We start from the raw sequence: 13508 nt of genomic DNA, 5'->3' as shown, positions 1-13508 counted from the left end.
CCATACCCTCAACCTCTCCTCCTCTACCAGCTTCTCTTCCCTGCCATGTTAATTAATGAATTAATTGCTCTATTAATCACTTTCATTCCCAAGGGAATTTGAAGCCATTTACAAAGACACAATCAATCAATTTCAGATAGGTGAAAGAGTGAAGGAGGAAATGTAGAAAATGAAACCATAAAAGAATTTTCAGAGCACACACATAAATGCTTCCATAATTTTGTTGTGGGAAAGGCCTTTAGATGCCCCACGTCAGAGGCAGAAATTACAAAAGAAAGCACTGATAGACTTGAGTGCATAAGAATGAAAATCTCTGTATGAACACAAGAGCCCTTTCAAAAGGTTCAAGCCACCAAGAAACTATAAAGATACTTGCAACATATATGGGGGACAAGGAGTTAATACTTTTAAGCACAGGGAATTCTACCAAATCAATAAGAGAAAGCAAATGCCCCACAGAATAAAAAGCAAAAGACTTGAACAAGGAATTCACAAAATAATACATACAATTGGCCAAAACCCAACAAAAAGAAAAGGCCTCCTTAAAATCGAAGAGATGCCCGTTAAATGTTATCATTTCTGCTATCAAATTTACTACCTTTTAGAAAATGCATATTGGGGCGCCTGGGTGGCGCAGTCGGTTGAGCGTCCGACTTCAGCCAGGTCACGATCTCGCGGTCCGTGAGTTCGAGCCCCGCGTCGGGCTCTGGGCTGACGGCTCAGAGCCTGGAGCCTGTTTCCGATTCTGTGTCTCCCTCTCTCTCTGCCCCTCCCCCGTTCATGCTCTGTCTCTCTCTGTCCCAAAAATAAATAAACGTTGAAAGAAAAAAAAAATAAAAAAATAAAAAAAAAAGAAAATGCATATTATCCACCATTGGTACAGGGCCACAGGGCTCTCATACACTGCTGTGGGAACAATGCCAGATCTAGAAATGTGTCCTAGGGAAAGGATTGAAAATGTAGGCAAATGTTTATGTACGAGGAGGCAAATGCTCAAGTTGACTCTCCAGGGGTAAACGGGCTCTGGGTGAAGATGGAGACAGAGGACATGTGGGCAGAGAAAAGGCCACCACGGTACAGCTGGTTCACCCAAGACCACTGGGGTGGCCCCTTTCACACTGTGGAAAAAGCTGTCGGCAACTGCAAGGGATTGTTTCTGGCTGTTGTTGGCCTTGCTCTGACCTTTGACTCTGTGGCCCGGGACCAGTTACAGGCTAAGCTGTGAGAAGTCAATGTAGACCCCTAAACATTGATGGATTTATAGAACTACAGCGCGAAATGACCGAGAGTCAGGGCTTCAGGACTGCCCTACTCACGGATGAAATAATTTCCACTAGGAAGAGAAATACAATGACCCCCCTCCTCCTTTCCTCTAATTTGTACCTGAACGGCTTGATGCCACTATTGAATGAGCTGAATGTCCTCCAGCAGACAGGGCAAAGCCGCGTGTGTTCAGAGGCGCACAACCAGCTTGCCTCCACTCCTCCAGTGGCTGCCCCATCACCTAGGCCCGTAGGACCCCGTCCAAGGCTTCCCTGACTCCTACTTCCTTCCCACCCACCAGGCCACAGTCTGAAAGGACGCTCTTAAGTCACCCTTTGCCTGCCCACCGTCTCCCATACAGGGCGTGCTGCCCTGTCCCCAGCCCCCAGCATGCCAAAGACAGTCCCATTGGAGGGCCTGAGTGAGAAGTACTTTCACAAAGAGATCTCAGAATGTGTCAAGTAGGTACTAACAGCAGCTGTGAGAATCTCCATGCTCAGCCTGCAAAATAAGAACAGGATAAAATCTAGCAACTGCTGCCAGGTGGAGAAATAGAGGGTCTTTAAGATAAGAAGGAGCACTATGCTTTAGCCTGGCCTCAAGACCGTAGTGAGGATTCTTCCCCAGTAGCGGTGAGAGCAGATTTACTCTGTCATCCTTCTCCTATCCCGCCATTCCACTAACGATCAGCTACGTGCCTCACTGACAATGCCAAGCAGGACCAAAGGGACAAGAATGGACCCGATGAAAGGTGTGTGTGGTCCCTGAGCTGCTGACCTTGGCGTCCAGCACAGAGCTGAGCCATGCACTGGCCGACTGAGCTAATCAGCTGACCACCCACGACAAGGACCCAAGACCACTGACCCATGACAGCCATACCCCCGAGATTTCAGCGTTCCCATGTTTAATCCCTGCACTGGCACGGTGCCACACAGGCCACTTCTGCCTCTCCCCTTGGGCTGAGTCCCCATCAGGGGACCATGGCCACATGAGCGCACCAGACCACCCCCTCTGGGAGCTACCTCTGTGATGAAACCTAGAGCTGTATCTAGGCTCCACCTGCACCTCTCCTGGGAACCACTCCCCTACCCACGTTGTAATGCCCAGGGACCCCCCAAGAGCCCAACTCACCTACGTTGTCCCTGAAGCATCCCCAGACTCCCCCAAGCCCTACATCAAGGACTGACCAGAGTTCCGGCCAAGAGAGCCCCAAGGCGGAGAAAGCTGATTCTACTTCACTTGCTAACGGAGCAGATGCAGTTGCTGCTTTCACTGGATCATCATTTTTTCAAAGGCTGATGGAAGAAGATTTAAAAACATTCCTGTGGTAGGTCACAGGAGCCACACCCCTCCCTCTTCACTGCAGTTGGGGCCCTGCTCTCTCCCGCACCCCGCCCGTGCCCATGACAGCCCTCACCTAGACCAGGAACAGCACCACACAGGATGTAACAACCACTCTCCCACGTGGGAGCCTAGGAGAATCAGACCACCCTCAGGTCTACAATCAGGTGGTGGAGGAGGGATCCCCAAATACATTGAGCTCTTTTAGCCTGGCAAGGAAAGGGGGCACAAAGGAGCCTTCCTGGTTTGCCTTTAGAGTGGGAACTCCCAGGTGCTTCAGTATCCTTACAGAGATCTCAAGGGGACACCCAGCAAATCCCTCTTCCCTAGACAGTATCAGGATCTCTCTTTCATTGAGACATGGTTTCTAACCCTCACAACAACCTCCTAAAGTAGCTTTTATTATCCCCATTTGCCAGGTCAGGAAAACAAGGCTGAGAAGGTTAAGTCGGCTGCCAAACGACAAACATAGCTAGAGAGCAGTAAAGCTGTGATTCAAAAGCAGATGAGCAGGACCCTGAGGCCCAAGGATGGATTCCCTAGACCACAGCTACCAGTGCAAGTCCAGCCTCAGGAGGTACTCCTCAGCCTCCATATCCACACTGTTGTTGCTGTGATTGACAGGTCTGGGCCTTCCAGAGATTGTGGGGGAGGGTAGAAGGGGGGCATAAATCCAGTTCACAGGGTGGAAAACAGAAAAGGAAACCAGTCACGGGCCTCTGGAGGAGGCCTCCTCCTCCTCTCTTTTTCTCCAGCACTCCTCAGATCTAGCCAGCTACCCTTGTACTGTTCATATCCTGTTTGCCTTTGGTGGTACTAGGGGTCAAGGTGGTCTCAGGGCACTGCCTTGTAAGAGGCTATAGGCAATGATGTGGCTGGGGAGGGAGATAATGGGCCAAATCCAGCCTGGCCACATGCTTAATATGCCCAGTTGGCAGCAGGTGGCATACTTGGGGTAGGTGGGAATTGAGGAGGAAGACTATGGAATTACAAGACTACAGTAGATGGGAGACCTGGGGAAAAGGGGGGAGAGAGTGCTCATGGGAGGCAGGGTCTTAACTGAGACACATGGACAATAGTATCTCCAATAGTATCTCAAGGGTGAGGCCTCTGTGCAGATGATCTCTGCTGTGGCCCCAAAAGTTATCTACTGGCCATGGCACCCAAGCTGCCTTGTTAATGGACCGAGTGATTTGGGAAGCTCCCATACTTGCTCTGGGGCTCAGTTTCTCCTTCTGTCAAATGAGGGGGAAATTCTGCCTCCTTGCTCTCCATAGCTTCATGTCCTAAGGAGGCTGAACGAGGTAGTATCTAGAAAACGTTCAGCCTCCTGGGGAGAACAGGGTTAGCTGTAATGGCTTCCATTTTCTGGTGCTCACTCTCAGACAAAAATGTCCTAGAGAAGCAGGACAATCTATATCTCTTTTGGACAGGCCCTGTTCAAGTACTGGCTGTCAGTACTAATCATCTTTTGTGATACCTTCACAATATATCTGGGGAGGCTCAAGGGCAGAAGGCGAGGGGCTAGGAGTGGAAACAAGGAGACCATTTCTTTCTTATGTGAATGTGTGTGTGCATGCACATGTGGTGCTGGGGAATCCTACCAGATCCCCTACTCCTAAACACGCTCTCTCTTCTTCCTTCCGCCCTGATCTGCAATTTCATTTAACCTCAGTGAATAGATTCAAGAAGAGGGTCTCACTTGAGACCTTGTTTCTTAGTTCACTCATTCCAGGGATCTCTGTCCTCAATAAATTACATTAGGGAGTTAGTACTCCCCATTACAAAAGCTCGTAGCACTTTCGAAAGGATTCACGGCAAGATCCCTTTGTTCAACAACACACACCTTGGTTGAATACCTTCCACATGCCAGGTGCATTGCCAGGTGCTGTGGCAATCACCATGGCTGAGACCTAGGTTCTGCTCTCAGGGAGCCAACAATCTGGTATGGGGAAGCAGGAAACACGCGCAGTCATCACAAGCACACATGCGGTGTGTCAAAAGAGGCAAAACAAAGTGCTATGGGGCTGTGTGTGTATCAGTCTGACAATAAGGTAGAATCAGAGAAGGCTACAAGGAAGAGGCAGCAGCAGGGTTGGGGGTTGGTCTGAGATCTGGCAAACAGCAGATTTGATGACTGAACCTCCCATGCCCAGGGGTCTATCCATCAGTGCTCCAACACATACTCTGCTCTTCAGTGTAGCGGTGACAGAATAAACTCTGGAGTCACAGTGTCTAGGTCCAAAGCTTGGCTCTGCCATTTGCTGATGGTGTAGCCTTGGGCAAATTCCATAAACTCTGAGTTTCCTCATTGGTAAAATGAGGCTGAGACTAGGATCTCCTCTTCACTGCTTTGAAGAGTAAATTAGTTAATACATGCAGTGCTTAGAACGGAACCTGGCACATAATAAGGACTCAACAAGTATTGTTATTATGATCATAGGGACAAAGGACTTTTTTCCAAGTGTCCTTCCATCCTAGATGCCCAGGGATGGAGGCTGAGCTGCCTGGTTCTTCTGGAGCCTCCAGTAGAGCAAAGGAGATCAGAGACCCTGCCAGGCTTGGATCAAAAAACCTGTAGCATTAACAGGAAAAACACTGCCCATGATGGATGCAGTAACACCCACCAGTGGATGGGGTAGGAAACTAGATAGTTTGGAAATTGTGTAATGGAAAGAGTAAAGGCTTCTGAGTCAGGAAGACCCAGGTTCAAATCCCAGATTTGCTACTTCTTGCTATGTGGCTTTAGATAAATTATTCAACTTTTTTGAGCCCAAAGTCCTCATCTGAAATAAGCAGTCATAGAGTTTTGTAAAGATTAAATGAGAGAATAAAGATAAGGTACTTAGCACGGTGCCTGGTGCATAGTAGGTACCCAAGAAATGGCAAAAATTATGTTAAGGAAAACAGCTGCCCTTCTTCCCAAAAGGGAAGGAGACAAATTCAGACACAGACTGGGACAATCTGATGGATGGCAGGTGAGCCGAGAGGCTGGTGGCATCCAGGAGAAGTGGCACAGTCCCAGCCATTGAACACAGTGTGTAGCCCTACCCAACATGTACTTCCATTTTGTCCCCCTCTACCTTTTTCAGTCCACACCCCAACTGTCTATTCTCTCATCCTCACCCTGGGGTCTTGCTTTATTTTTAAATCCAACACTTTTTAATTGCATTTACCGACTGCATGCCAGGCACTGTTCTGTTTTTTAACCTACATTAACTTGCAATTGGCCTACGAGTTGGTGCTATATATTATCATTCCCACTTCACAGGCAAGTGGCAGCAAAGCACAGAGAGGCTGAGGAATTTGCTCGTAATCACACAGCTGGTAGATGGGAGAGCCAAGATTAAGCACAGACAGTGGAACCAGCCAGTGCCTGTAACTACCCTGCTCTGTTGCTCATCCTACAGCCTCAATCCAGGCTTCACAGCTGACTCCCTTGCACCCCCAACCTCCCAGCTTTTGTCAGCCTTGAATCATTCTGGCCTCAGGCCCCATCAGGACAAACAGAGGCCCCTGGCTCCGCAATGCTCTGTAAACCCCAGAGCCAGGAAGTAATTTTGGCCTATAAATATTTCACTCTAGCTCGGAATGTGGGGAGAGCTTAAGCGCCAGTTCCCTCAGATCTGCGGGTCAGAGGCGGGATGAGGGGAGGGAAGGCGGGCACTGTATTCAGCGGTCCCTTCCAGGTCTGGAGGACTAGCCAGGCTGCAGACTTCCCAGCCAAGACTCGGCCGCCCTTTCTGCCCTTGAGACTCCCGCAGAGGTGGCGGAGTGGGCGGGGCGCGCGCTGTGCGCGGGGCGGCGGCCGTGGTGCTGATAGGACAGCTCCTCCTGCAGTGGCCCCGTTAAAGGAGCCGCGTCTGCGCTTTGTGAATGTGGTTAGGATGCCCATTTCAAAAAGTCAGAACATTTTAACCACAGCATCAAAAGGGTGGATATGGAAGACGACAAGAGAAGAGAAGAGAAAAAAGGGGGTGCTTGGGTGACTCAATCGGTCAAGTATCCCACTCTTGATTATAACTCAGGTCATGATCTCACGTTTGTGAGTTCGAGCCAGGCGACCGGATCTGTGCTGACAGCCTGCTTGGAATTCTCTCTCTCCCTTTCTCTGCCCACTCCCTGTGCGCTCTTTCACAAAATAAACATTTAAAAAAAATTTAATAAAAAATAAAAGAGAAGAAAAATGAAAGAGAAGAAAAAGAAATGGAGGAAGGAAGGAAAGGAAGGAAGGGAGAGAGGGAGGGAGGGAGGAAGAAAGGGAGGAAGGAAAAGCAAAAAAAAAAAAAAAAAGTCTGGGAAGTGGGACTCTGGGTGCTGGTCAGATGACTCCATCATGAGCTGAGTGAATTTGGGAAAATGATTTATCTTCCCTGGTTTGTTACTGAAAGGCTGAAACATAAGGAGGAAAAACTTGGCTTCTCAGGAAGAGGGAAAGATGGTTAAAGTTTGCAGTATCTCTAGACTCAAGCACTGAGGTACATGCTGCACAGTAGAGGGTAGTGGTTAAGAACATAGGACCTGGAGCATCTTCCCAACACCCCACCCCCATGCAAAGCTAGCTTCCACTGCAGCTTCCTAGCTTGTGGTCCCGAGCAAGCTATTTAGCCTCCCTGGTCTGCTTCCTCGTCTGTAAAATAGGAATGATAATAATAACAATATCTATATAACGTCGTTATAAAAATTCAGTGAGTTATTATAGGAAAATCATTAAGACAGTGCCTGGCTCATACAAACCCATACAAGTCACTGAATAAATGTTAGTTATTAAGTCAACTAGAGCATCAGCACAGCATGTATCTCCCTTCTCTGTTCTACTCACATGTCCCACTGGCATCTTTTGTCACAGACAGTCAGAACAACATAAATGTTATCACATATATTTCCCTCTAACCTAAATTTCTATTTCCTCATTTGAGTATGAGTAGGACAGAGTTTACATGGGATTGGGGTAGGGAGGATAAACAAAGTTGGAGAATTTTCCAAAATAAACTGTGGCAGGGACTAGTGAGAGACATGGGGAAACCTCTCTCGCGGGGCCCCTTCTGAAGTTGAGGCAGTCCTGACAGCAGGAGGGTGGCTTAGGGGCAACCTCTTCAGAGGCAGCAGGTGGACAGGATGACTCTCAGGGATCCACACACTACAGACAAAACTGGACTCACGCAGGCCTCTATGCAAGATTTCTTCCTCTACCTGCCACGTACTGTCTTCTGTCCTTGAAAGCCTGACTGGCTGCTCCCAGAGCCAAACCTCAGCTTGGAGGCCCAGCCTGGTCCATGGACCAGGCTGAACACTTCAGGGAACAGAGACCTGTGTCCTCTGATGCCCCAGCAAAGAGGTGAGTTGTGTTGCCTCACCTCTCGGCCAAGTATCACATATATAGTGTCATGCTCACACACACATACACCCACTCACCCACACCTGCCCACATCCACATACTGATAGTCACCCACACCGACCCATATCCACACACTGATACACACACACACACACACACACACACGTATGTAGCTTCAGTCTGTCTTCCTCTCCCTGTCCCTTCCCTTTGGCCCATTTCCCATCCAGTCTAGAGATGAGGGGGTACTCTGTGTCCTCCTATCTTTGTCCATCTCAAGGGCTCTGGGCTCTCCAGCAGTGTGCTCACAGGCTTTCCTTGGAAAAATAGGCCCCAACACCTTCACTATGTGTACACAATTTTGGAGCCACCCGGGCGCCCCTCCACAATTTTCATTTAACATTTGTGGATTATAGATTTTCTACAGCTCACACGGAGTTAGAGATGGGGGATAAAGGCAATTGATAACATCCCTATACCTAGAGGAAGGAACTTGTCCCAAGCCACACCACCGAGTAATGGTGGTGCCTGGGGTGACTCCTGGTCCAGTGCTCTTTCCCACCCCACACAGTCTCCCCTCCACATAAGACCCTAAGGCTGGGCATCATGGGGGAGTCCCCTGGGCTAAGGACAGGACTGCAATGACTACTTACTAAATGTTTCTCCTTCTTTTCCAGCCTCTTATCTCTGCCAGTCTCTAAGGACAGAGATCAAGGAAGGTCTGAGATGTGGGTGCATGGTAGTGGGGCCATAGTAGAGGAGGTTTGGAGCCAGCCCCCTTCCCCAAGCTCTTAGCCTGTAGGTTTTAGGCTCCAGTAAACCAGCTAAGGACCATGTAGCTTGGCTTGCTCCTTGGCAGAGAAGGTGATCACCCCAGTCAGTACTGAGAAAGGGACAGGATGGGCAGCCAGCAGCGTTGTCTCTTCAGGGCAAGCATGGACAGAGTGGGCAGAGCATTGGCAGGAGGCAAGGAAACGGGTCTGCTGGCTAGGACTTGGCAGGCAAAAGGTGGGGGCTCAGTACTCTCAGCGCCCGCCTGGCTGGCTCCTGGCTCAGAATGGGGATTAGGATTGTCCACAGTAGTGGAACTCATTATTCTCCTCCCCTCTCCACCCCTGGGGCCCAGGGCTCTGCCAACATCCACAGGAACTCCTTTAACTGTAAAACTGTAGAAAGGTCTTCCTTCTGGCCAGATGGTAACATGTTCTTACAGAGGAAGATGGGACTGGCCAAGTTAATCTCAGGTAATAACAAACAGTTTGGTTTCCTGGCATTTATAGTAAATGATCAAGCTGGTGCCAACAACCCACCTTTCAGGCCCAGTCCAGCTGAGCCCAACCCCCTTTCCCACGAGATGGCTTCCAAATACTGTACTGCCCAGACTTGGCATTCTCAGAGCAACTCCAGCACCCTCCCAAAGAGTGTTCCCTAGCCTCATGCCTATTCTGTGCTAAACCCAGGCTGACAGACAGGACATATGTAAAATTCAAACAACCTATATAGAAGAAATGTTCACTGTTCCTCCAACACTACTCTCAGAACCTCCTGTCCCATCTCTCAATGCTGGAAGATCTTCCAAATGTCTAACCTCCATCCCTTCTGCTAAGAATCAGGTCCATTTCCTGGTTTTCCAGTCTTGGGGTCAAGACGGGGCACGGGGGAGGGAGTGGATAGGGAGTAGTTTCTCACAGCCTCTGGCCTTTGAGAGAAAAGTGAATTTTGAGCTCCAGGGAGGGGCCCCAGAGATGCCCAACTGAAGACTTGCACTGTATCAGCATATTGGCATTTTTCACTGATTTGATCCGTATAAACGGCTCCACTGTCAGTATCCTTGGTTCCTTTTCAATTAGCCAAGAGAAATGATTTAGTGCTAATGAAAATCAATGGTTTAAAGCTGTCCCACAAATCACAGGGGGCTGGAGGCTTGGGTTATAAATACCTCCCAGGAAGTTGAGCTGGCATGGGGAGTATGTGCAGCCACACGCAGCTTCGCTCTGCTCCAGAACACCTCCTGCTCCACACCCCCAGCTCCAAAACCCCCTCTGGCTGTTTCTAGAATGTGGTATGCTCTCCTGTGAGGCAAATGAGAGCTGTATCACTAGAGTACAGTTGCCTAGGCCCCTGGGGAGCTGCTCCAAAGACAGCCCATGTCTCACCCACATCTGATTCTCTCTCTCTCTGGTCTGTGCGTGTGTGTGTGTGTGTGTGTGTGTGTCTGGTTACTTCCTCTAGGCCACTGTTACTAGAGGTCTGGCTTCCCAAGCAATAGCTTAGATTCCAGATGGACCCTAGAGCTAATGAATGGGGGAGGAGCAGGAGTAAATGGAGCCTTGGGGGTGGGGGAACTCATCTCAGACAGAGAAACTGGAACCTGCGTAGACCCCCAGGCAGCCAGCCAGATGACTGTCTCTCCCACCAGACCTGTCAGCTCCGACTTTCTCACACTCACTTTATTGTTATTTTTCTTCCTCAACTTAAAGCCTGCAGTGTGCTTCCATCGATGGTTTTTCCAGTCAGGCAGACGGAGGGCCTATCACTCAACATGCCCCACATACTCTCCAGGCCCCAAAGTCCAGGCCCACTGGGCTGGGGCAGGGGAGGGAAATTCTTTGGTGCTGGGGTAGGAGAGGTGTGGGGGATTCCGGACTGCTCTTAAAGCCCTCATGTCCAGAGGCCCTGCCACTCTGTCATGTGTAGGCTAGTACCCTGGCTGGGGTGCCACATCCTGGCATTTGTAGAGGACTGGACTCTCAATTTGACTGCAAACCCATCAGTCAGACTGAGCTGTGAGCTGCAGACCAGACCTCCTGCCTAGTTAAGTCAGCTTTAGGCTGGCTACACTAGCAATAAGCCAGCTCTACTTTCCTCACAAACTTCAGAATATGTGAGGGGTGGGGGTGGGGCTAAGAGGCACGAGTGCGGAGCTGGGGGCAGGCCCAACAGTCGAGAGCAGCCCAGGAATGTGACCGTTGGACTGGATTCCAGTGCTAAGTATCTCTCTGAATTATTCAGTCTCCAGGCCTTAACTTTTCCATCTGAGAAGTGGGGCAAGCAATTCCAGCAAAAAAGAGAATTCAACTTCCCTAATTCCTCTCATTCCTGAGCCGTGGAGAGATAAGAGTGTTGGTTGCCTAGGTGTCTTGACAAAACGGAGTACCCCTGTCCTGCCGGCTCCACCAGCTACTACCCTCAGAGCCAAGCTAAAACCATGCTTGGGCCTCATTCCAGCCAGTACAATGCTGCCAAGCCAGGACACGTGTCCCTGCCCGTCTCCCACCCCCCGCTTTCTTCAGCAGCACATTCGTGTAGGAGTCACGCACAGAGGAGAGGCCAGGCCTCACTACAGCCCAAGGCAAGGGGCCAGGCTGCAGGAGAGAATCGTCCCCCCCCCCCTGCTGACCTCAATCATGGGAAAGGGTCCGATGGGCTGTGAGGCTCCCAGGGTATAGCCTCCCAAGGCCCAGAGTCCTGCCAGACACCAGGACGCTAACAGGGGAGCTGGGGGTCTCACGAGCCGAAGATGGGGAAGCATCGCCCTCCCCCTCCCAAAACGCCCCGCCCTCTCCTATTATGCCGAACACATCTAGGAGTGCACATGTCCCACCCTGTCTACAGGCAGGGCCTCCCTCCGTTGTCCTGTACATCCCGGTACAGGGTCTCCGAGGGGGGCCACCTTTGCCTGGAGAGGTTGGTCAGGTTTGACCAGAACTGCCCAGGAAACAGGGCTGAGGTAACAGGGCCCCCTGAGGTGGGACACATTAACATTTGCACATTTAGGCCAGAAACCCAAAAGCCAGGCAGATCAGCACTACTTATCCACCCCACGCCCACCCTGAATGACTGCATTAACTTTCTGTAACTTTTTTGGGGGTGTTGTTCAGGATGTGGTTCTGCTATTTATAAACGGGGCGGTGTAGGGAAAGCTACTTACACTCTGCAAGCTTTGGTTGTTTCATCTGAAAAATAAGGGTATCTATCTCACTGAGTTGCTATAAAAATAAAATGAGATAATGTGTGTCTTCGTTCATTTGGGTTGCTTTAACAGAATATCACAGACCGGGTGGCTTATAAGCAACAGAACTTATTCACAGTTCTGGAGGCTGTGATCATGGTCACGGTGTCGGCAGACTTGCTGTCTCGTGAGAACTTGCTTCTCGGATCACAGCCGGCTGCCTCTGGCTGTGTCCTCACATGGTGGAAAAGTGAGGGAGCTCTCTGGGGTCTCTTCTTTAAAGGGCACTGATTCCATTCATGAGGGGCTCTGCCTTCCTGACATAACCACTTACCAAAGACCCCACTTCCTAATACAATTACCTTGGAGATTAAGATTTCAACATAGGAATTTGGGGGGACACAAACACTCAATCTAAAGCAGTGTGAAAAATGCTTAGCACAGTAGCATGTGGAACGTGCTTAATCAAGGGTAGTTCTTATAAAAATAATAACACGCTTATTAGAAAAAACTTGGAAAATCTAGAACGACACAAAGAAGAAAAAAGCCTATCATCTACAAACCTACTAGTCTACATTTAGCATTGCTAGGTGTTTTGGTTTCTTCCAGGCTTTTTACTATTCATATTCGCACGCATAAAACTGTGATTACACTATACATACATGTCATGTCTCTTCATTTACTATGAATTAAGCATTTTTACTTTTCATTCAATTGTGTTCAAAAGTGTACTTGTTAATAGATAACATGGGGCGCCCGGGTGGCTCAGTCAATTAAGCGTGCAGCTTCAACTCAGGTCACGATCTTGTGGTTCATGGGTTCGAGCCCTACATGGGGCTCTGTGCTGACAGCTTGGAGCCTGGAGCCTGCTTCAGATTCTGTGTCTCCCTCTCTCTCTGCCCCTCCCCTGCTCATGTTCTCTCTCTGTCTCTCAAAGATAAAGAAACATTAAAAAAAATTTAAAAAGATAACAAACCATCACGCAAAAGCTTTATACAGAAATTACTTAACCATTCTGTCATTGCTAGCCACTCAGGTTGTTTCCAATTTTCCAGCAGTACGTAGAACACTGTGATAAACACGCAAACAAGCTTTGCTTGAGCCTTAGCTTATTTCCTCAGGCTTCTTTCTCAGAAGGGGAATTGTTGGATACAGGGGAGAATCTTATAAAGACTCTTGGTCATAAACTACAGACCGTTGTTCAGAAAGATTCAGGCAACGTGTTCTTCCTCCAGTGATGTCTGAGTGTCTGAATCACTGCACCCTTCTCAGCAATTAGGGGCGTACATCAGAACGGCCAAGTTCAGCAGTGGGGCTGCAGCCTCTGCTGGGGGCCTGGCCTTCCATGTGGCCACACATGCCAAGAGCTTTAGCAATGTTCCTGAACAGTCGGGCCAGGCAGGGGAGCAGAGCTGGAGGCAAAACCGCATGGGGTGGCCCCACCGCGAGCAGATCCTGCTCGCCTTGCCCTCCGAACAAAGCGCAGAACAAAGGAACTGCTCTACTTTGGGGATTTCAGTTGGAAACGAGGAGGGACTTTCTGTCCATGAAGAGCACTAAATACAGGAACTGGGACCTTTCTGGTTCTTCTGCTTTGGAGGTTTGGAGGGGCAGAGA

At 49.4% G+C, this 13508-nt stretch overlaps 1 protein-coding gene across 2 annotated transcripts in view; it reads right to left on the bottom strand.

The window, feature by feature from the left end:
- NAV1 (neuron navigator 1) overlaps nt 1–13508 on the bottom strand; it is a 246203-nt gene that overhangs the window by 175162 nt on the left and 57533 nt on the right. The window lies entirely within an intron of this gene.

The sequence above is a fragment of the Herpailurus yagouaroundi genome, unplaced genomic scaffold (assembly GCF_014898765.1).
Source record: "Herpailurus yagouaroundi ecotype Mexico unplaced genomic scaffold, PumYag 308, whole genome shotgun sequence".
Classification (NCBI taxonomy): Eukaryota; Metazoa; Chordata; class Mammalia; order Carnivora; family Felidae; genus Herpailurus; species Herpailurus yagouaroundi.
Note: the sequence above shows the minus strand (reverse complement) of the source record. Positions and strands in the feature narration are given on the sequence as shown.